Source organism: Lycorma delicatula, chromosome 1 (assembly GCF_047948215.1).
Source record: "Lycorma delicatula isolate Av1 chromosome 1, ASM4794821v1, whole genome shotgun sequence".
Classification (NCBI taxonomy): Eukaryota; Metazoa; Arthropoda; class Insecta; order Hemiptera; family Fulgoridae; genus Lycorma; species Lycorma delicatula.
The window spans coordinates 120,291,376-120,317,682 of record NC_134455.1 but is presented as its reverse complement, the minus strand read 5'-3'; the positions used below and the strand labels follow the sequence as shown (position 1 = coordinate 120,317,682).

Here is a 26,307-nt window from a genome sequence, read left to right as displayed (position 1 = left end):
AAATATAACGACCCAGAATCTCGATTAAATTCGTTAATGGGCAAAATCTGACTATGACGGTGGAAATGGGAGGGACTTTTCCGAAAAATCGAATTTGAAGTTAATACTATTAAGAGTACTATTAATATATTATTGATTATTGATATTGTTGATACTATTAATATCATACTATTTGTTGGATAAGGGCCTAAAACTAATCAAAGTAAAGTTTTTTGATATCTCCAACCATTGGCCCAGGGAGTCAAAAAAATTGAGTTCATAAGACAAAATAAATCATACCTCCCTCAATAGGCACAGTATCGAATCGGTTTAAAGCGGTCGTTAGTCCTCTAAACATTACCTAAATCGTTTGTCTGTAATAACTTTTAATATGACCAACCCTTACGGTAAAGGATGACTAAACTCTTGCTGGAATTGTAAGAATGTGGCGCTTATTCTATTCTAAACTTGTTACATGTAATCATTTTCGTATTGAGTAAATTTGAAGTTTTTCGTTACTTTAAGGTGGAAATATTTTTTTCATCCCTTTCCGTGTTTATGCTACACTATGGTGTAGCATAAACACAGCCCGGAGGAGTCGCCATTACTCTAACAAGCCAACACGCCTACCGGCTGTAAGTCCGGCATGACATCACATCCCATAGGGGAAGACACCCGCATTGTGACGCTCCCGGTCACCACGTCATCCCCCGTTCCAAGCTCTGATGAGCTATAACGGGAGTCGTCTTTCGCACTCTAACTTTTTACATCTCATAGTAATAAGCCAGGCCTAATTGGGATGCCACTGATGTAAATGCCTCGGTAGACATTTACCTTTGTGTTTATAAACTCAGGTTTTGCTTCGCTGCAGGTCTCATCCGGATATCTTGAATGTCCTACATCGTTGCCCTCTGAACTAGCTAACCAAGTTCGCGGAAGCCCGCACCTAGTAAATGTTCGTGTGTAAAGTTCGCAGTAAAGTTCGTGTGTAAATGTCTCCTAAAATTAGTCCGGCATGACAGGCAGGCCCGCCGGTAGGATCCTTATTTCCTTATCCTGTCACCAACCCTAGTGCAAACCCACCAGGTCCGACAAAGTTGTACTTAGCAACCCTATTCTGGAAGCCGGGACTCGGTCTTGCATTGCCTGCCTCAATCGGAGGCAACACGAAGGTCACCTCCACCGGGACTCGGTCTTTCAAGCGCCTGCCTCTAAAAAGCGCGATCTACAGGTCGCACCTGCCGGGACTTAACAGCTCCGCGACAACAGAGTTTCGACGGCCACCTACCCAAGCGTAGACAGACGCCGACTGCACTAGGGGCTGTCCAGCACCCCATTGCTACCGCACCATTCACGGTACTGCAATAAACCGGAACGCCCCCACGTAGGAGAATTTATTTCCTACATATCATCGGTGAAATCTACCTCCACCTTCCGACTTGCCGAAAAGGATTTTTTTAGTAGTTTTTGAGATATATTCGGTAAAAAAACAAACCTTACAGAGAATTTGATTGTGAGTAAAACGATATGTATAATGTCCAAAGAAATAAAATACGAACGTAAGAATTTCAAAATTTATTAAAAAAAAAAAAAAATTCAAAAGTGGTGTATTTCATTCACTAGGTATTGGACGAAGCAAACTGATAATATCAGAAAACAAAATAAATGATATTTTTTTGACTCTCGTATAATGAAATAAATAAAAAATAAAACAACAAACGAAGGAATAATTATTGAATACCTTTTTATGAATAAATATCAGGAATATTATATTAATATACAGTGTATACAATTTTAATAATATACAATATAGTTAATATACCAGTATTGTATGAAAAGTATTTTTCATTTTCAAAAAATCCAATTAAAAAAATTAATTTTTACATTTTTTATTTTTATTTTATTCTATATTGTACATTAATTTTATTAATTGTTTTGCTTAATTATGTTTATTTTCTTACGGTTTTATAGATGATACTTTAATTTTTTTTTTCGAATTAAAATTTTTAGTTCTACACTTCAATGCAAAATACTTCTAAAATATTCTTTTGTTTTGCTGTTTAGGGAGAGTAAAAAAGTATTTCCCCTTTCTATACATCACAGTGCCTTAGGGGGTTGAAACTTTTCATCATACAGAGGCTCTAGCTTCATACAGCCATTCTTTAAGTGTATTACCCATTCCATTCTATCTTCCATTTGGCTAAAAAATTTATAAATATCATATATTTTATAAAAACATTATATTATAATTTTGATACCTAGCAACACGATCGATATTACTGTTTTTCAAATGTGTAATAAACAATTGTGAGTAATTTAAATTAAAATCGTTGTGGAATTCATATTGTGTATTTTATCACATGATATAGCATTTCATTGTTTCATAAATTTACAGTAGTAAATATTTACAATATCAACGTTGTTGTTTTTTTTAAGGATAATTTTAGTTTTTACATTTACATTTTATGTTACTCTTATATTAATTATTAGCTTTTTTTTTGGTAAATTTTCAGAAAAATCGATACCTTTTATGTACAAGGAGTACTCTTGTTTCATTTTTTCATATAGTGTATCACGAAGGTCCCCCGGGATTTTCATAACCTATTCTACTTGTAAAAACTAATGGAAAAAATCATATAAACGTATATACTACAATACTTCGTTTGCGATTTACTGCTAGTAAAAGATATCGGTCATGTTTCAGCTATGCCGGTGAAATGAAGTTTTTTGAAAGTTTTAGATCGTTAATTAACAGCAAAATTAATTATTTCTTATGGTTTTTGACATGAAAATTTGAATAAAATAGGTACAAGACCGTACCTATTGAAGTTTTCCAGAAATCTGAGATAAAAAACCTGTTTTTATATTTGACATACAATAATATTGGTAAATGGGTAATAAACATAACACATTGTAGAGAATTTAATTTTGAACAAAATTCAAGATAATTTGAATAAAACAAAGAACTTGGAAAAATTCGAATTTTATTTAGAAGCAGTACATAAACCAATGTGCATTATACGTACAGTTTATAATAAATTGAGCCCTCCATTTTCAGTACATCTCTTGGCAAGCTTCCATACTACTTTTGTTGGTCTTTTTAGTTCTTAGCGCCTGTAGACCTGTTCTTTATTTGTTCAGCCACATCCATAATGAAAAAAATTAATTTTTCAAGCTAATGTATTTTGGTTTTGTATCCAATATATCAATACATGATTCAACTATAAGAAAAACTATTATATAGACACCACATAACTTCCTTGTACGCCAATTAAATTACATATACTCATCTTTTAAAAATAAAAACTACATATAATTAATTCTATTCCATTAATAACTTGTGAAATTTTTTCATATTTTTTTTTATTGTTATTATTGCATTATAATTTGTTGTAAATTTTTTTTATAATAGGAAGTAAATAATTATTAATAAATCAACATATTTAAATTAAAAAAAAAAGGTTAAGAAAAGGAGATGAAGTCTGATTCGAACCGGTGTGCCTTCCCGTTGTAAGATCCAAATATTTCATTAATTTAAATGTTATTTGGCTATAATATTAGAACCAATGAAAATAAGTACCACTTATGATATATCATTTAAAAACTCTCAATGAGGGCTTACGGCAGTTAAGAAAAAGTCCAAAATCCAATTTTTTTGGTTTTGGCCTTTTTTGGACACTTTTGGTTAAGACAATTGCAATCAAAAGGGGAGGTGCACAAGTAGATGTTACAACAGTCCTAAATCCAAAAATTTCAACATCCTACAGCTAATCGTTTTTGAGTTATGCGAGATATATACCTACGCACAGACGTCACTCCGAAACTAATCAAAATCAGTTCAGGGATGGTCAAAAAGAATATTTCCGTTAAAATCTGAAAACCGAAATTCTTTGCGATCACAATACTCCCTTTACTTCATGCAAGGAAGTAAAAGTACTAATTCTGCTCCTTAATTAACGTCCTAAAAATTTTCTTACTACCTCATTTCATCAGGGTATCTGAAATCTTTCTCTAGCTATAACTCGCAAACGAAGTGTTTTAGGATATATCTTTAAATGAACTTTTTATATTATCTTTCACGAGTAAAATAGGGTTTGAAAGTCCTAGAAGAATATAGTGATGCTCATTTTTTATAAAAAAATGATTTTTCTCACCTATTAATATAATTAATTATATTATGTAATAACCCAAAATACCAAATTAAATAAAATCTTTTTTTTTAAATTACAGAAAATATTTTCTATGAGGGATATTAAGTTTGGGATATCCTATATCTCAAACTGAAAATCCTAATGCAACCTTTGCAAACTTCTATAAGTTTGTAAACTTTAAATATTGTTATGTTCCTACCACAGGAATTTTAATTTACTATTTTAAAATAAAAAAAAGAAATAGTGAAATTATAATGGATTTATCTGGAAGATATGGAAAGGTGGGGAGGCTGACTGCCGTTCACATGTGGAACTATATTTACCAATTTATTTTAAATTGCTAGAGAAAATCTTTCCTTACAGACTTGTAAAGGATTTGTTAAGAAATATTATATAATAAATATATTTTATTACTAGCTATATGAAAGGCTTACTGAAGGCTTACTGAAACGAGCCTTCAGTAAGAAATATAATTTGTTTACATCAAAAATTAATTTTAATGTCAGGAAAAGATTTTTGAAAGTATATGTTTGGAGTGCCGCTTTATATGGAAGTGAAACTTGGACAATCGGAGTATCTGAGAAGAAAAGATTAGAAGCTTTTGAAATGTGGTGCTATAGGAGAATGTTAAAAATCAGATGGGTGGATAAAGTGACAAATGAAGAGGTATTGCGGCAAACAGATGAAAAACAAGCATTTGGAAAAATATAGTTAAAAGAAGAGACAGACTTATAGGCCACATACTGAGGCATCTTGGAATAGTCGCTTCAATATTGGAAGGACAGGTAGAAGGAAAAAATTGTGTAGGCAGGCCACGTTTGGAATATGTAAAACAAATTGTTAGGGATGTAGGATGTAGAGGGTATACTGAAATGAAACGACTAGTACTAGATAGGGAATCTTCGAGAGCTGCATAAAACCAGTCAAATGACTGAAGACAAAAAAAAAAAGCTAGCTATATAATGCAAGCTAGAAATAAGAAAAAAATTAGAATTATAAAAATTTATTACGTATCGTATTAAAAAACATATTCTGTGTACTGTACCTACTTTTTCTACTTTAGTAAAACGCGTCATTTTCAATTCTCACTCTTTCACTTCGTATAAATATTCCTTTATTTGATCATTCAGATTATTAAAAAAACAGATTGGTAGGTTAAATATTGTGTTAAAATTAAAATGTTGTTAATCAATATTTTGATTTCTTTATAATTAACGTGTATTCATTGAATAGCGTAACATTTAAAATTGTTACATATTAAACGACAGTTTTAAATTACTGAAATTTTTTCTTATTAACAACCTTAAGAAAACGGTGCTGAACAACCTTAAGTTAAGTTAATGGCTGTTATTAGGATGATATTGCTAATTATTTCACCAAGAATTTTGCTACAAAAATTATGGAATTTTGAAAGTAATTGATATAACATATAATATTTATAATGAAAGTTTTATATTAATTAATTTTATTATCGTAATATTGAAATGTTTTTTCTTTTTAAAAAAAAAGGAAGGTTCTGGAAATAATAATAAAGAAAAGATTAAAATTGATGTATGCACTTTGGATTGTTATTATTTTAATGTATTTAATGATATTCTATTTTTATTTTTGTAGATAATAAATACGTCTAGAATTGTGATTATGTAAAGTAAAAATAATGAATATTTCAGTTTTATTTTGTAGGAATTAATTAGTAGAAAAAAAAATAAACAAATTAATTATTTCGTTTTATTGTTTTCGATTCTATTTTCAAACAATATCTGTTTCATTACTGTTATTAATATTTATTTAGATATTTTATTTATAACAGGTATTTTACAATCATAATTTAATAAAAAATAATTATTAAAAAAGTTTATCTACATTTTTCATTTTTTATTTGATAAATTCAATATATGTTATAAATTTCATTGTTTTTCAATTTTAATATTAGCTTTTTATTAATTAAAAACACCGTTTTTTTTCTCTTTCGATTTCCCTACCTCTTGGAGCCGTATTCGAGAGTAAGGGTAAGCTCTCAGCTCCAAGGGTTTCCATCGACTCAAACTACCTCGGAAGGGCACAAGACCCCGCTCAGGCAGCCGGGACTCGGTCTTCCTTGCTTGCCATGCCTCATATGAGAGGATTCCAAAGAGATCCCCTCACCAGGACTCCGGTCTTACTTCCCCCCAACAGCACTGCAAGAGACTCCATCCGATTATCGAAGATGAGACGCCGGAGCCTCCCACCCATCCCGGATGAAGCTGTCCCTTGCAGATACCATAGCGCAGCTGTGCAAATTTTCATGTTGCTGGTGCTGGTGGGGCCACCTTACGACCTACGGGTGCATGTCCATCTACATGACAAACAGCGAGGTACATGTTTGCAGTTCTTCTTCACGTGGCTGACCATACGGCATAATGACCACTTCGGTCTGAGCCAAGACAAAACTTGGCCCTACATTGTTTTTCAATTTTAATATTAGCTTTATGTTTATTTATGTATATTTATTTCAAAACATAAAGCAAAGGTTATCTGATGTACGTCGAGTCCCCGGGCAGGCCACCCAGCCAATGCGGATGCGCCCGTCGTATAATTTTTTCTCAGCAAGAAGAGGTGGCATGGCCAAAGTGACCACCTGTGTTGACCCGTAGGCCGACTCATAGACAAAATTTACACAGACATTGACTTCCCAATGACCTTACGAAGTTTTTTCATGAACTCATCTTTCGTTATAAGTATGTCTAAATCCTTGACGACAACATGAATCCTCCTGCCATCCTTTCCAGTTAATGCTTCAGTGGTGTTCTCGACCTTCTCCATAATCTCTATGCTGAGTTGTTCTGCAACACCACACCCTGACACCGCCTTACGGATACAACTCCTGTCTCCTCTGGCGACACCGCACCTTTTACGGAACGGTGGAGCTCTGCATAGGTCTTCCCCTCTGCCTTAACTACAACCATGGTGGTCGGTGGACCCGGATATATCTTCTTGCCTTTAGATGTCTGCGCTGATTTCAAACTAAAGAGAGGAACAAACTAACAACCTTTGTACTTAAAGCTTTTCTAACTATCAGCTTAAAATACGAAAGTTGTTGAAATTTACTATAAGAATTTCAGGATTTTTGTATTAGCAGTAAAGTTCTTTGTGTTATTGTAGGTATTTTTTAATTAGGACTGCACACCAATATGAAAACCCGTGATAAAGTTGTGATTTGTTTTCTTAACAAATCAACTTTCACAACTCGATAAGTAATTTTACCTCTTTTGCAAATCATACTTTTCCATTATACAGCAATAAATGAACAGCAGAATTATTTTTTGTTTTACAAAGAATAAAATTATTAGTTTAACAATACACTCAGTTTGTATTAACATTCTGAAAGAGAGATGGAACACAGTATGTCTGAAATCAAATTGAACTGCATATGCTGTAGACGAATTCTCTGTACATACTGAATGCTTTGAAGAAAACAGTTAAGATTATTTAAAATGGATTTAAGAATTAACGTATTTATTAAACTAGACTGGTAGATTAAAGAAGATACGAATTAATAATTGAATAAACATTCTCAAACCACCTACTAGATTTACGCAAAAATTATTTTTATAAATTAGTGTAATTATTTATTTATAAATAGTAGGATTGTTAATATTATCAGAGAAATTTGGTTACGTTTACCTGTTTACAGATTTATCACAACTTACGTAAAAAAAAACTTGTAAATTTTAATTGAATTGGTGGTACTTATCTTCAATTTTGTATATAAATTGTCTCAAATTTATTGTTATAAATTTTTTTTTTCAAAATTTAAAAAATTCATTATAAAAAGTTATATTTTAATAAAACATTATATTTTTAACAATTTGTTTATAGGTATCTCTGTTATTAAATATAATAAATATTTATTAGTTCAGACATAGTGAAAATTTGTAAAACTTCAGATTATTAATTTTAAAGAATATCATCAACTACATTAACGACAAATGTAATCAATTATATCTAAGCCACAAAGAAGAAAATCGATTATCCTGAATTAAAATAAGAAATATTTTCTATGTGTATTACTTAACAATTTTACTTAATTTAATACTGAAATCCATAAAACTATAACACAGCAGAAAAATTAGAAGTACAGTAAAAAAAAGAAAAAATGATTTTCTTTTACAAAAATGATGTAAGATAATTTTATTCACAAAAAGAAAATTCTCCTCAAAACATTCTTACTTAAAATTGTGAATATATTTGTGAATAACGTAAATGGTAGAAAGAAATTATAAATAGTAAGAATTGGACTGTAAGCTTTTATTAATTTATTTGTCATTTATTGAATATTTAGAAAAAAGTGTATTTTAAAAATAGGAAATATTTAGTATTTCCATCTTTAAAAATTGGTTTTACGTTTGATATTATTAAACTAGGGGGGAAAAAATAGGGTTTGTTGATTGCATAACATGATGGAAAAATAATTCTGAATAAATACGAACGTAGCAGTATTTTAGAAATATAACAGAAAGAATCTGGCATGAAAAAAGAAAATTTATAAATAAGAAAATATCTTTGGCGAAGTGAAATGATTAAATTACAATCTGAATAGACTATGTTGTATACAAAGGAGTCAAAGAAAATCCTATGAAAAATGGAGTTTGTGTTGAAAGTCAATTTTTTTTGCCAGATTGCGACTTTTATTAAGAAATCAATTTTATAAAGTCAACAAATATAATACGAGTTCAAAGAAAAAATACCTTGCCCAATTATAAGAATATACTCTAGTGGATTCTTTTTTTAAAGATCACAGAAATGGTTGTTGTAAAGGTAATCTTCCACGTTGTTTGTGGTTTACCATAATTCTACTCAAGATTTCTATAGTTATTTCTGTCACAGTCTTTCTTGTACAGTTTCTATCATTCTCTATATTTGTTTCATCCTAACAACCATTTATTATTTTTTTCATACTTTACACGCATTTCGTATCATATTTTTGTGCCTTGTTGAAGCGTGATAATTGGTCTCGCATATCCTCTCTTTAGGCAGATGATTAGCTAAATTTTTCAACAGAGTAAAGAAAAAGAAAAATAACAATGAAAAGGGATAAACAAATTGAATACTTAACATTTATGCAACATCCAACCAAGGTAAAACCAGGTAGCGTGTTATATCAACTATAAGCATTGTGTTACCATTTAATTAAATCTAATGAAATTAAACGAAACTAATATTTTAATTAAATAAATATAAATTTATATTTATTGAATTGTTAAATTTCGATGTAGAAATCCTGGTAATTTTTTTTTTGTAATATTTTACTGAAACTATTTTTATGTAAAATTTAGATTTGACAAGCGTTTAATAATTACTCAAATAGTAATATCAATAAAAATACCAGAAAATGAAATGAAAATTAAAAGAAAAATATTGGCTTCTATTTCAGTCAAAACTAATATTTTTAAAAAAGTTATAATATAGAGGCACAGGTGTTTGGCATAGAAAAAAGTTGCACACTCACAGATCTTATGATAGACTGTTTTAATTTTGACTCTGCCGTTACTTATTTCGAACATGCTTCACATTGCATTTTCAAAATAAAATCTTCTGCTTTTAGTGAATTTCACAAGTTTTAATCGATTTGAATTCAGAGATTTGACTAGCTAGGACCTTGACCAAATAAAACCCACTCTATTTCTTTCTTAATTTTGACATGACACCTACTTAAATAACTTTTAACGACCGGAATTATTGAACTAGTGTCACTCAACGATAAACCTTTGAAACAATAGAACATATATTTAATTTTTCAAGAATAATCTTTTTATGTTAGAAACTGAAAAATAATTACCAATTTATAAGAAAAAAAAATTACATATTTAAAAAAAATATTTTATTTTTGTAAAACTTCTTAATACTTTGAAATTTTCTGAATAATTAGATGCCTAATCTTATAAAAATTCTATAAATAATTCTAATATTATAAATTAATATAAATATTCTAATATTCTATAAAATTCTATAATTGATGCATATGGAATTTGATGCATAAGGCATATGGCCTTTCTTAGATAGATTTGTTTATCTTCATGCATTTATTAAACAAAATATTTTGCCTTACATTGTGATATAGGTATGAAAATATTAACCTTTGCAATTAAATTTTTTTAATAATTATACAATAATTCAATGTAAACTGCTTTTTTTATAATTTATAATTATATATTATATTAATAAATAATTTATAATTTTAAAATAAACTCTTGATAAATGTAAACATATCCTATAATTATTTTTTAATAATGAACTAGCTGAGCTTAAGTATTATTAAACAATTATTAACTTACGACTTCAGTATCATTTGTGGTGTGAATTAAGTAAAATTAAAATTTATGCTTGTTCTAGGTAGAACTTTTAGTATTTTACAAATGTCTTAATTTAATATAATACCTAACTAATTTAATGTAATTTAAAATATAAATAAAGGATGTGTAAATTATCCATTGTTTATTTATCCAACAATTACTTAGTGTATTACCACAATCAACGACTTGCTTCGCGGCTGGAATTGCTGTACAATTTATAAATAACATTTTATAATTTTTATAAGGCAATAATTTATATCTTAGGCAACCAATTTGCATGAAAACGCACGTTCATTCCGTTAAATAATTTATTGGTTTTTGTATAAGAAAGTCTTACTACTTAAAAAATATATAGAAGAATTATATAATAAAATGCTGTACTTTTCTCTTGTGCAGTATAGAATCAATTAACCAATAACAAGTTGGGAAAATACACATAAATTGGTCACTGAGCCATTAATTATAATCCAAAAATGTATTGTTGGGTTGACTGGTAATGAGGCTACATTAAATTCATCGTTACATATTTTTAGAAAATTAAAAATATTACTTATAAGACAATTGTATATCTTTAACTTAACGGATAACTTCTATTTAAGAAGATGTGTTGAATCAGATCATAATATTGTCAAGTTGGTAGAAATAAGGGAAAAATTATTGTTCCCCTTTAATAAAGTGAATATTTCAAAAGATTAATGGTTCCTAAGATTTGTAATTTATTATCTAATGATAACATCGAACTTATTCTGTAAGAAAAAGTTACCTTTTGAATAACATATTTGAGAATTTTTATCCTGAAAATTTCTTCCTGTCAACTGCCATTTGCGATGCTTATGAAGTTGATTGACTGGTGACTTTACTACAGGATTACGCTATCATTGTGATATGTGTCTTTTATATTCGAATAATTAATTGTTCGAATTTGATTACAGGAAGAAGGGTCAATATGTCAACTGAGTAGAATTTTATGTTTCTTTACAGGGAAATCAGTTATACAATAAATTTATGGAGAATAACATTCATCGTCTCTTTAAAATTGGAATTAAATTGATGTTTTATTTTTTCTCCTATTATATTTCTGGTAATCTTTTGAAAGAAGCTTGCCAATAGAAAAACGTTATTTGTTGTCTAAAGAGTAGTATTAAATAATTTATATTTATTTTAATTGTAAAATAGAATAATAATTAGAGTTTGTAATATTTGATTTATTAGAAAATAAATTTATTAGTATAATCCTCATTATCATAATATTATTATAATAATATAATATAATTTAATATTATTATTTTATAATAATAAATTTATTATAAAATTACGCATGCGCGCGCGCAAACACACACACACACACACACACACACACATACATACATATGTAATCGGTGTTTGTTTTAAAACAAAGTAAAATAATTGTTAGAAAAGTATAATTATTGTTTTATAATCAGCTGATATATTTTTATATTTATTTTTGAACCTCCGGGGTTGACTGTTAGATATTGCATCAGAGAATGAGATGAATGATTTGTAGCGTGTGTAAAAATGCCATGCCTGAACGGGATTCGAACCCGGGACCACCATATGAAAGGTTAAGAAACTACCACTCGCATCACGGAGGCCGGAATATTTAATTTTTATAAAAACTAAGAGGAAATGGTTTTGAACTCGGAGAAAGGATTTTTGTTGAGGAAAATTATTTAACAACTAAATCTTTTGTTTTGGGCCAAGAAGTTATTCAATTACAGTTCCCGGAAATGAATGTACAAATAAATCTTAATAACAAGTACTTAATAAAATACTGGAAGATTTTTTTCGCTTGTAATCTCTTCGCCCTCCGAAGCCGGATCTCCAATTATGCAATAACTCCAAGGGATGCCTTCGACTCAAACTACCTAGGTAGGGCGCTAGGCCCCAATCCCGCTGGGACTCCGATCATGACACCTAGCCTCCAATGGAGAACCCCCCGGTGGGATTCCCCACTGAGACTACGGTTCATGCATTCCCCGAAATGGCGTCTGCAAGGACGTTCCTACCCGTTCATTGGTAGTGGAACGCCGGAGCCTTCCACCCCTATCGGATGGCGTTGTTCCCTATAGTCATCGCAGCTTCGTTGGCCAAACTCCAGCGGAATCATGACGTGGGAAAATTCGCATTACATCCACAACCACCAGGCGCATATTCATGCAATTTGCATCTGAGACACCGAGGCTCCTGCATACAGCCTTTTTATAAGTAGCCAGGCTCGCCACAGGTAAAGCAGTGGTCGCTGCGATTTTGTCCAAGACACAAATTGGCCCTGTGGCAGGGCTTTCAGAATCGAAAGCGTGTCATCAAAGGTTCGCCCCATCAACCGGCAGGCCACCCACCCAATTCGAATTCGTCCATCGGACAGAAGCTTATCCGCCAAGATAGGCGGCATTGCCAAGGTGACCACTTGCCCATAAACGACGGCAGCATGGATAATATATCTGGTGAGACCGACTCCCCTGTAACCTGATGTAGTTCCTTTAGGAACTTTTCCTCGTAGTAACAACGTCTCGTCATTAATAACAAGACGTAGTCACGTCTTTACCAAAAACGTTGACCCTCCGGCCGTCTTTACCCGTCTACCTATCTACCTTTTCGGTGATGTCCTTACGCAGTTGTTCAGCCGCATCACTATCAGCATCATCGGAAGATGTTAGGGAAAGCTACTTACTCGCCAAAGAAATTATTAAGTAAAATTGTGCATGAAAACGGAATATCTCTGTACAGTGTATTTAAAGCTACTCGGCTGCTTAATTTAAAGCTATACCGAATTCATGTATCACATGAATTACATCCGGTTGATTATCTTGCTACGCTCCACTACTGTCAACGGTTTAATCATATTTTCGGGAGACCATTAGTGTTGGATAATGTATGTTTTACAGATGAGGCTTGGTTTCACGGCACTGAAGTGGTTACTTTAATACTCGAATTGTTCACTACTGGAGCTCTAAAGAACCTCATTTAACCCACTCACGATGTCTACACCCACAGAAAATTGGTGTATGTTCTGCAATTTCCGGGTGAAGAATGATTGGTCCCGTATTCTTTGAAAACACTGTTAATGCAGATCTCTACAAAGAAATTGTAACGAAATTTATTGAAAATTTATAATTAAATATAAGTGATTCGTGGTTTCAACAAGATGGGTACATATGTTAGACTACAAAAGCAACAATGGATCTTTTGAGAAATTTCATTTGTGAAACAATAATATCGACTGGCATATTGCGAGATAGATTATCAGATTTTTCTCCTGCAGAATTTTTTCTGTGGCGTGTTCTAAAAGATTGTGTGTTTAAAGATAATCCTAAGACCATTGAAGAACTGAAAGCCAACGTAACTCAAGAATTATATGAATGTGGAAGAGGTACACATCGAAAGGTTGAGCGGAATATAAAAAAGGGGGTAAAGGCTTGCATTACTGAAAAAGGTGAACTCTTCCAACATTTGTTTTTATCAAATTTAATCCCAATTTCGTTTTGCACAAAGAATAGTAATACTTATAAATAAACGCATTAAAAATAAAATAATATATAATAAAATTATATAAAAGTTTATACATAGCACATAATTTTTCTTTAAGTTGGGTTGCGTTTTAAAACTGCAATCTACATAAAAGATACATAAAAAAAGATATTTTATATATCCTTAAAATACATAATTTATATATGGAACTAGGTTTAAAAACGTTTGTCAACAGTAAATACCACCTAATTTATTATTTATTCTTGAGTGCAATATAACACCCATCATCATCTTTGAACATATCCTGTGGTGCAAAGGGAAAACGCTTCTTGAACTGTTGTTATTTATAAAAATATTAAAACTTTACTACGTTAATACCAGAGTGATATTTTTAAGCCTACTTCTTAACTTTTTTTTTATTATTGCTTCAGAGGATAAAATGCAATTTTTGTAGTGTGTGTAAAAAGCCTTGCCTGACCAGGATTCGAACCCGGGACCTCCGGATGAAAGCCGGAACATTACTACTTAATGTGATTTAACTTGCTTCAAATTGCATTATGCCTTACCAATATTACTTATCATTTTTTTCTGTTACTGTTATTATATACATATTATATTGGTTTCAATAAGTACTCTTTGGAATATTTAATTATAAATTAATCTCAGTTACTCGTTTAGTTAATATATCTTAATTTTTGTTTGATTCTACGTTTTTAATTACATGCCAATATTAAAATGAAAATAGATAGTTAATTGATATGATGAGTTAATTCAATCATTACAGATCGTTCAATTACATTAATTATAACTCATCGTTAAAAATTTGAAATCGAAGTTACACGCACAATGACATGTAATAATTTTAGCCCTAAAAATGATTATGAATTATAATAATTACTACTGTGTATTCTCAATAAATTTCTGATTTCTGTTTATTTTCTTTTAGTGCTTAGTAAATTCTAAAACTGAAATGCTAAAAATTTCTACTTCAGAAAATTTTAAAGAACCCGTTAATAAATATTCTTTCCAAAAAAAGCAAACAACTCATTTCATAATTGGCTAATTTAAGATTTTACGAAGTATAGTCAAAAATTTCTTAAATAAAAACTGACTATAAACAAATTATAGTTTGAAAATAATTATCTGGATAATTTTATGGTTTTGATTAAAATTTAAACTATACCCAATATAATGTAAAAAAATTGACAATACTTTAAATACAAAAGAGAAAGAATAATGTGTCTGATAATAATTTAATATAAATAAGTCCTTTTTACTTAATTCAATCGATATGTACTATAATTACTTCTCAGATATAAATTTCTAATAGAGAAATTAAAAGGGCATTCAGGAGAAAACAAATACAGATTATATAAATATTTAATCTGTAAGTTAATGAACTATTATTATTATAATGAAATGAAAAATCGTTAAATTAAACATTTACTCTCTATAAAGAGCGAAACAGATACACAGCACAATTCACTTCATGCAATCAATCTGCCTCATAAGATATTGAACGCCATTACCACACTCTAATTGTTATTCAGGTATTCAGTCTTATCAGCATGAGCGAACTCACTACAACAGACGTGAACGTGTTTCTGTCACCCTTGTTTCATTCTACACTGAAAATAAAAAGAGGGAGTACAATGAACAAACGCTGAATTCTAAGATGAAAAACGAGTTTATTTTTCGTCGGTTTCTCTTGAATAACAAATGATATTCTGTATCGTTAGGTAGAGGTAGTAAATGTACTGCAGTCTGTGTGTAAAATATTTATGTTATTAGAAATTGAACTTTTAAAAAGAAATTTTTTTTATTAATATTTTATTATAAAAGAAAAAATATATTTAACGGTAAGTTACAAGTAAGTAACTTATTTTACTTCTTAATTCATAAAATTTCTGCGTATATTTTTTAATAAATAAATACAAAAGAAAACGTCATCGTATATAGCTTATTACTATTAACTACTGAAGTATCTATGGTTAAACAGTAAAAGAAAAGTAAATTAGAAAACAATAATAATAATAATTCCAGACCAGCCGGAATTAGGTACCACGAATTGAGAAGTAAATACGAAATTGCTATTCCAGATACAATAGCAATTTCCATAAGAGAAATACCGCCATGGCTCTTGCCAGCGGTAAATACAAGTTTGGATCTCTCTCGAGGAGAAATAAAAAAGAAACCACCAGTGATCATCTAACAGAAATTTTTGGCAACCGTCAGTAGTTACGAAGAACATATTAGAATTTATACTGACGGTTCTAAAACCGAACATGGTGTTGGATGCTCGATATATGTAAATGAAGAAGCCCACTTTTGGAGACTGCCAGATGTGGCCAGTGTCTACACGGCAGAACTCACTGCAATTCAGCAAGCTCTTCGCTACACTGAACACTATTGCGAAGAGAGAGTGTAAATATGTTCCGATTCTTTAAGTGCACTTGTCGCAAATCGGAACAAGAACATTAAGGATGTCCTAATTGCAAACACCCTGTCCATTTTATACGTTCTAAAACAACGAGGACAACGATGCGTATTTGTATGGACTCCGGGGCATGCTGGTATTACAGGTAATGAAATCGCAGACGAAGCTGCCAGAAAGGCAACAGTCTGCGATGATTTGGATGCATTTCCTGTAAGAGTGGCAGATGTTAAAAACCGTATAACAAATATAGTAAAAAAACAAGTGGAATGCTGAATGCAGGAGTTTAAATACAAAATTAAACTCAGTTAAAACTTCTCCTTATAAATGGAAAAGCGACTTTAAGTTGACTCGCCGTGAACAAGTAGCAGTGACCAGACTTACAATCGGTCACACGCGATTAACAAATTTATATTTGTTAACCGGCGAAGTGAGACCAATGTGCGGTGTTTGTAATAAAACACTGACAATCAAGCATCTAATAGAAAAGTGTACCATATATGAGGACCTCAGAAAGAGGTTTCGTCTTAGAAATAATATTACTGCTGATCTGGATAATGGAAATGAAGAAAATATAGTTCCATTTTTACACGCCAGTGGACTTCTTAAAAGTCAATAAAATGAAAGTTTAAAGCTGTGATAAAAGAATCTGTAAGCGGTAGTTTTATATATACATAAAGAAAGAAATGATATTGATAAGTTGAAATTTTAATTTTATGGTCTTTTGAGAACCTTATCTCAAATTTTAATATTGGGGCCCTTTACACCGCGTAAGTGTTTATGATTGTCCTTGTCTTATTTTATGTCTTAATGTTTATTGTGAAGTTTGTGTTTTTTTAAATAAAATGTAAGGGACCTTTACACCCTTACATATGACAATCCTGATGGAGATAATAATAATTTCTTTTAAAGAATGTGACGAGGGCTAATGACCTTACCAGTCGATGCCCATAAAAATTCAGCTAAAAAAAAAAAAAATAATTAAAGAAAACTTTATTTTTAGCAATTTTTTTTTTTTTTCAATAACTAATTTATTTGTTGATCAATTGATATCTGGCCGGATTAATACTTTTGTAAACAAAAGGCCTACAACTTATATTTAAAACTGTTTTTTGTAAAACATCTAGTTTTACTTTAAAACGAAAAACAAACTGTTTTTCGCCAACTTTGGACGCCATTTTTAAATGACGGGGAAAAAATGAGAGGGTGGAAAATTAGTTCATTCAATTTTACGGAAGTTTTCCTGTTTTTTTTTATACGTCTTGCCTAATGGAAGTTAATCGTGGAACCTTAAAATCTAATTTGATTGGCCTAATAGATCTCAATATATTAGAACATACGGAATTTTTTTATATAGCAAATCAAAATAAAAAGAGTGGAAGAAGTAAGATAGATAAGTATTATCAGCTTCTTGAGCTGAATGGCTCAAGAATAGAAGTTTTTCAAGCAGAAATAAGTCTGTATGTACCAAATATATCAACCGATAATTGGATTCATATTGTTAAAGTAACTGTTGATATTAATATTCAATGGTATTAAAACGTAAGGGTGAGCAGAAAGCAAAAGAATAAAGACTTTTATAACAAAGTGTCACAAGAGGTTGATGAAAGTACTAAAGGAAGAAAACTTAAGATGAAAAAGAGACGAAAGAAACTTTTAGCAGAATCTTTTAAAACGGCTAGTGAGGTCGGTGAGCCATATACTTAGATTTTGTTCAGTCAGACAAAGAAGTGAAAGAAAACAGTTACAGCAATAAGAGCAAACAGAAATAACAATTTAACAACAAAAGTGAATGAAAAAAATATTCTCTTAAAAGAAATAAACCTGTTAGTTGTCATGTTTCAAGCTCTCTTACTTTGTTGTTCCTTTTCAATCCAATTTAACGTAGGCTTGTTATTCTGAATAACAAGACAACGATGTTAAGACTTGTTCAAAATATTTCCTTAACATTTCTCTGTCATCCTTCGGAATATCTGTATCAAATATCAGCTTATTGCTTAACTACAATGTAGGTAAATAGTAATAGATGAGCCAAGGTAAAAATTCATATTTCTGCGTGCATAGAAATATTTTCAACATTTTATTGTTTCAGTGTAAGAAGAAATAAAAACTGGTCTTTTCCAGTAATTAATAAATTTATGTTGTATAAAAACTGTAAAAAGTTATAAAATAATACATTGGTCTCCAGTACAGACAAAAATCGTTAGTTTCATAAAACTTATTAAAACAATCTTTAGGAATGAATTATATACCTTAAAAAAATTTAAGCTTTAGCGTATTAGGTAGATTTCATAAGAAAGCTACCTATTGTAATGGGTACCATGATTCGACTTCCGGAAAATTTTGACATATCTTCGCGTTTCACATACCAAGACTCCCAAAACCACCGTCACTTCAAAAGTTTATATTTATATATCTCACTTTATTGTGAACACGATAACTGCCGTAATTTTACGCCAATTACTTTCAAATTGATACATAAAATATAACAACCCAAGTTCTCGGTGGATTTCGTTAATGGGTAAAATCGGATCATGGGGTGGAAATGGGGGATCTTTTTTAAAAAAAAACCTCTAAATTTGTTATTAAGTAAAATATCGAATTCATTTAAAGTTCCTACTATTCTTTGAATAAAAGCCTAAAACTTAACTAAGTAAAGCTTTTTGACCAACTATCACCAACCATTGACCAAGTGAGTGGAAAAAATGGGGTTTCGGAGACAAAAAATCATACTTCCCATAATAGACACAGTATTGAATCGGTTTAAAGTGATCGTTAGTGTTCTAAACATAACCTACAATAATAAACATTACCTTAATTGTTTGAATCAATTTTTGATATGACCAAAATGTTGCTAGAATTATAAGATGATTTAGCTTGTCATATGCTAAACATGTGAAACTTTTCTCACATAAAACCATTGTCGTATTAATTAAATTTGAAGTTTTTCTTAATTTTAAAGTGAAAATCTTTTTTATCCCCTGTTTAGCACCGATGAAATCTACCTGCGCCTTGCGGCGTGCCGAAAGGACGTTGTTTTAATACATTCAGTAAATTTTTAAACATTAATTTCACACATCGTTTTTATATACAAATAAATGTAAATGTAATTTACACCGCTTTGTAAATATAGTTACATCTATACATGACGGAATTAAGTTATTACGCTCATTTTCATTCATAATATCTAGATTTAAAGTTGTTTTACGTATAGGAAAGATTTTTAAAAACATTAGTTCCGTGGTGTATATTTTATAAAAGTGAGACAAGGAAAGAACTTAAAAAAAAGAGAATCTCTTATGAAAGAGTGATGGATAAAAGGGAAATTGCTAAAGTTTTAAATGAATGTACACCTACTAAAAAGAAAAAAGATAATTTAAGAAATACTGATAATAAGAAAGTTGCTGATTTCAAAACTAGAAGAAATACAACCGTTCACTAATAAACGTTCACGACGAATTTATTTTTAGAAAAACTGTAATAATTAGCTCAATTACGAAAAAGTAAATAAGTTTAAAGTATAAAACTGCTTTAGCGTATACGGATTATTCGAACAAAGTTAAAAATCGGAAGTATATTTTATAATTTAGATGACTAATGCTATCAAAAACATCTCTACTTTTATGTTTAGTATAGATAGTCACTGCGTTTATTTTGTAAGTTTATCAATAAATATTCTCATTAATATTCTAATAAGTCTGAAGTTATAGAATAAAAGAATATCACTACATGAAAATGTTAATAGTAATTAAATTTTACTTAAAAAGTATTAATGATTATTAACTAATTTTTTAAAATAATTTCCGTTTCTGCAGCAGTTTTGTTTGAAAGAATTTTTATAAAAAAGACATGCCAGTGGCAGTTGTTACTGTTTATGACGGGTGTTCTTTTATTATATTATTCTTATAAGTTTTCAACACAAGATTTGGATTTTCTGTGGAAAAAATAATTATAATATTATATTATTATTATTAATTTTGTATCATTTTTAAAATTTTTATATTTGATCTTTCATAACTTTGATTAATTTACTTTATTTTTTTCCTGATGACGAATCCTATAATAAAATATGTAAAGTTTGTTTATTGTTTAATTTTTGTACTACGATGATTCGTAAAAATGATTTATCTCTTTTTATACACGTACATCACAAAAAATAATGACACCTACGGTAGGGAAATTTTGTAACGAATTTGTAAAACCGGAAAATGCATAAAATAAATTTAATTTTATATTTTTATTTTCTTTTTTGTAACTTTTCCTTACACTTTTATATAAAATCCTTAAAATTAAACTGTTTTATTATAAGACTAAATAGAAAAAAAGCAATATACCTTTAACAGCGTTCAGCTTGTTTCCTACCATCTGCTTGGCTACGAACGCCGCCATCTTTGTCTGCCTACCTCTTCTTGTTTACGACAGAAATCACGCTAGTAACTGTAACATAAAAAAAATAATTTTACTTTAAACAATTTAAAATTAATACAGCTAAGTAAATATCCGCTATTACTCGCAATTAGTACTGCATATTTATAATAATTTAATTGTTTTCACATTTATGTTACTTTAACCTTCCTAAACAATTTACAGACTAATTACACTTCTAAACACATGTACACATACATAAAACATAACATATCCATGCAATGAATAATACTTATAATGTATTATAAATATTATTCAATTATTGCGTAACGTTTACGCAATAAATGGCGTAAAGAATGATACGTTAATTGAACAAGTATGTGGGTAGTAATCAGACATTCTGTTATCACATACCCTATAAAATACATTAACAAATAAATATCTTGTGTTTATAATAATATCTTGTGTTTAAACGAGTTCTGGTATTGTGATTAGTATGAAAATGCAATATTATTTTGATTTATTTATATGAAAAAACTTAGCAGCTAAGGTTATTTATAAATAATATTAATTCTTCTTTCAGTGTGGTCGCGTAAATTGTCTATATTAATTTTTAAAACTTACTTATAAATAAGTTATATAATAATAAAATGTATTTGAACATGACATTTTACTATTTATTTTAATTTTTCCCTACCCATATATTTTTATATTTTTGCTCTTCAACATAAAAACAGTTATTACAAGGTAATTCTCAACAATTCCATGTAAAACACCTAAATAAATATTTTATATTAATCTAATTTATTTATTTTTAAGTATTTATTTATTTTTTATTGGTTGATGAAATTGTACAGAAGCTTTGAAGCCTGTACATGGAATATGGAAATGGAATTTTGTAGCCTGTGAAAAATTCTATGCATGACCGGGATTTATTATTAAATCTCTTATTATTAAAACTCTTTTATTATTAAGTATAAAATTATTTATGTTCGCAGTTTTAATTAAATTTCTTCTTTGCTAGTTCAACCAAGAAAACAATACTTACAATTTTTAGAGGACTCAGAGTGCATCCTTAAAAGTTGATGTTATGAATGCATTGGTAGAAGTGAAAAAAACAAAAATATTGCAACAACTAAGATTAAAAAGTAGAATGACTTCCCAAAGTTTGAAGTTCCTCCTTTAATTTATCCTAAAGGATACATAAAAGGTGAAACATTCCCCCTTTTACGTTCCCCTTTTATGTTTAAGCAAAAGATCTACCCCCGCTTCTATGTATCAGAGCTTCGATAAAACTACCATTTTTTTGTTATTGCTGTCCCACTTATGAAATAATTTGATGTTATAATTTTGTACAGAATATGTAAACAGATAATTAAAAAGAAAATTAACGTTTCTTGGTTAATCCCTCAGCATTAATCATAATTTTATCATTTACCAGTAAACTCAAATCAAATACATCGCATAAAATTATTTTTTAAAATATTAATAGAATAACGGTCTATGTCATTAATTTATATTTAAAAATAATTTATCCTAACAAAATTGATCAAGTTGAAAAATTGAACAAATATAAAATAAACATGAACTCCATTGTACGTATTTAACTGTAATCTAACAATCTGACTTTATTTTAATGGAAAAATTCTTTCCTATAATAATTTTAAAATTAAAATTTATTTTAGTAACTGTAGATACAGAATTTCGTATTATTAAAAATAAAGAAAATATATTCTGTAGTGATTTATTTGAATACTTGGTAAAAATAGTACGGAAATGCAAGACCAAATCTGACGCTGATATAAACTCAAGGAGAATATATCAAGATGATATGTTTGAAGAATGAATTGATATGCTGATTGAAGGAGAAGCATAGAGGAAACTGACCAAGATAATAAAGTTATCTTTCGTATTCTGTGCAAAACTTTTATTCATAATTTATAAAGAATGATGATAAGGAAAACGACAAGTTAGGATAAAACGAATCACAGTCATTTTAAATGGTAACCTATAAAATAAAAATAGCATATTCTTACAAACTACAGGATAAGTTTTGATGATATTAATCTTATTGAATTGAGAAGTATACATAAAACATAAAAATAATATAAGTAAAAAGAAAACGTATCCTATTATAGTAAAATAAAGTATTTCCACAAAGAATAGAAATTTTATTGATTGAACCAACAGAGTCAAATCATGAACTGAATGCCTTATAACTGTAAATAAATAAACAGTTTAAAGGTGATAAACAGACACATACTCGAATAATAGATACTTTACTTGTATTGTTTTACCTCGTTAAGACTATCATTTTCTACATTTTTATGATGTTTTTATCAAACAACATCAGCATAATTCTGCTTCATTTAACAAAGACTTATTCAAAGTAAACGACTATATTTTTTCTGATAAAAAGGTCAGCGAAATTCACATACTGATGCTCTTTATATGAAGAGAAGTCACGTCAAAATTCCTTACAATTATTTAGATTTTACACTTCAAATAAAACAAAAATTTTATTCGTAACTTCTTACTTAAATTTAATGCTGACGTGAATTTGTCAATTAATATTTGACCAAGAAAAATCCATATAATTATTTATACTTCAATATGACAAGAAATCGGAATACTGCAATAAAAAAATAAATGTATAAATAACGAAATGAAACAGGTGATAAAATTATTTTTTAATATTAAATTTATCATTTATTATAATACGATCGTTTCATAAATGCAAGTTAATTAAATTGGTAACAGGAAGGTTAGAAATCAGTAAATGTTGAATACCAATTAATTAGCAACAATTATTTTTCATAGAATTACAACATTTTTTCCAGTTAAAAAGATATGTCTGCTATCGTCAAATCGTTACTTGGTGTTATTTTGTGGTGCATTCTGTTATCAGAAATAAATCATAAATATATCACTGTAATTATAAATTACAGGCATTTATTTTTCACGTCGTTGAACACTTTTGAAAAGCCTGTATATATGTTCCAGATTGTTTATGAAAATGAGTTATAAAATGTTACTGTTATTAATAGTTAATAAGAAATACCCTGGCATATTTAAACAAATCTTGACGATAATCAAATCAGTCGATAATCTGTAATAATAAGTGCAGCTACGATTTAATGAATTTAAAATCTACCAACTTTTATATCTTAAACGTAGGTAACTACGTTTACTTGCTGTTTTATAGAGCGAAAAATTATGTTACCTATTCCAAGGTAGACAATTTTCAATTAGACTTCCAAATGTCAGACGTTATAAGTAGATCTTTGTATAATGGTAATGATAATAATTTTGCAGTCAAGAAATTAAATAAATGCTACTGTAATTGAAATAAAGCTGTTCTATTTCAAAAGTATATTATTTAAAAATCATTTAGAAAGCAAGAAATTCGTCGAATACAATAAAGAAATATATGTTTAAATAAAGAGATAAAACAGGATTTTTACACCACTGTATTTTTATATGAAATTTATACGATCTCTAATTTTGAGAAAACCATATTTTTAAAATATTAAGTTATCATGTTTTAAAATGTAAACTTTTAGCTTTATTCTCATAAATTTTATATTGTTTTCGTAATTATGTTGGCAAAAGTTTATATCTAAATTAAACATCAAAATTATTTTTTTATTTTCTTTAAAGTAACAAAAATTTTATAAATTATTTTCAAAAATTTTGATAAATTATAAAAGTAATAATAATATTATAATTTTGCAAGGCGGCTGAAGTGATAGAGTATAATTATGAAAAATAAATATTTATTAAAAATCTTTCGGAAGATATTTGTTAAAGATGCTATACGAAATTGTTGGTACACGCGTAGCATTTTGTTGTCAAAAATACAGTAACTATATAAAAATGAAAGTATTAGCAACTCCCTATATATATAAGCATTAGTAATGTACTTTCACAGTTTTATGATATTAATTTATGTCATTAAGTATAATGATATTAATTTATGATAATATAAATTATTATTATTATACAATCAGCCATAATTTTTAAATAATCAATATTTCAAAAAAAAGGTTTTTAGTAAAACGCGTTTGCTTGCAGGTATATATTTTTTTTACTTCCGGGAACACCGTTAGGTATTCCTTCATAAGATGAGATGAATGATTTGTAGCGTGAGTAAAAATGCCATGCCTAACCCGGATTCGAACCAGGGACCTCCAGCAAAACGACCGAGACGCTACCACTACAACAGCCCGACCTTCGTGGCCAGCTGTTGGAGATAATTGAGTGTATTTACCTGTATACACGTACTGATCCACTATTCTCGAAGATATTTGTTTTTAAATTTATTATTTTAAATGGTTGATCGGTTAAAAAACTAAAAAATAATTATTCTTATTATTATTCTTATATAAATGTCTGTTAGCCCTATGAGCTATCACAGAAATAATTAACAAAACAATCTGAAAATTTGTTCTAAAAGATAAAAAGTCCATAATTTTAAATACAAACTAATTGTATAGTGTAACATACACCATTAGAATATATATATATCTACATATATATATATATATATATATATATATATATATACTTCATGTACGTGTTGTAAATGAGTCAAAATGTAAGTATTTGAAAATTATACTCTAATAACTTATTGTATTATTAATCACAATATTTTATTTTAAATTTGCAGTTTGAAGATTGAGTAAACGAAAGCGAAACACGCTTTCCCGACTTTTTACTTTCATGTACGTTATAAATGATGTATTGTGATCCCGAAAAATGTCAGTTTTCAGATTTCAATGGAAATGTCCATTTTGACTATCCCTGAATCCATTTCGACTAGTTTCGGCATGACGACTGTACGTATGCATTTTGCATAACTCAAAAACGATTAGCCGTAGGATGGTGAAATTTTATATTTAGGATTGTTGTATTACCTTCTCTTTTGGTTGCAATCAGCAGGACCAAAACTGTTCAAAAAACCCCAAAATCCAAAAAAAATTGGATATTAGGCTTTTTCTTAACTGCAGTAATAAGCCCTCATTGAGAGCTTTTCAACGATATATCATAAATGGTAATTATTTTCATTGGTTCCAGAGTTGATATTTATTATTTATTAAGGAATAAAAGGCAAATAGCCAGCAGAAAGTTACTATAAAACCCACTATTTTTTTTTGTTCAGAGATAAGAATGTAAAATTAACACGATATAATTTTCGTCAACCGTTTTAATAATTTCATATTCTTATTTCCTGCTTTCAACGATAGTTTTCATCTGGTGACTTCAGTGTTTATGATTTTCTTTTACGACCTCGGCTAAAGTACGCATTCATTTTAGCAAAATAGATAAAATACAAATTCTACGTACAATATTTCCACTGCAGTTAAAAAAAAAATCAGAATCTTTTTAGGATACCTACTGATCTAGAAGACAGCATATTATAACTTTCTTTTAACCATTTTATTATCAACCTTGATTCACCAAAAACTTTCAGGGCTACAAATTCCGTCGCACATTTCTCATGTGAAAAATTTTGAACATCAACCTTTTATCTTTTATGCATTAAAGTTTATGTTTG

The 26,307-nt window shown here is 29.2% G+C and overlaps 1 long non-coding RNA gene across 3 annotated transcripts in view; it reads right to left on the bottom strand.

Moving 5' to 3' along the window:
- Positions 1–26,307, bottom strand: part of LOC142318170 (uncharacterized) — a 426,054-nt gene that overhangs the window by 127,143 nt on the left and 272,604 nt on the right. For all 3 annotated transcript variants that reach the window (XR_012754843.1, XR_012754842.1, XR_012754841.1), the window contains exon 3: positions 20,720–20,822. This is a non-coding gene — a long non-coding RNA (uncharacterized LOC142318170). The remainder of the gene's footprint in view (positions 1–20,719; positions 20,823–26,307) is intronic.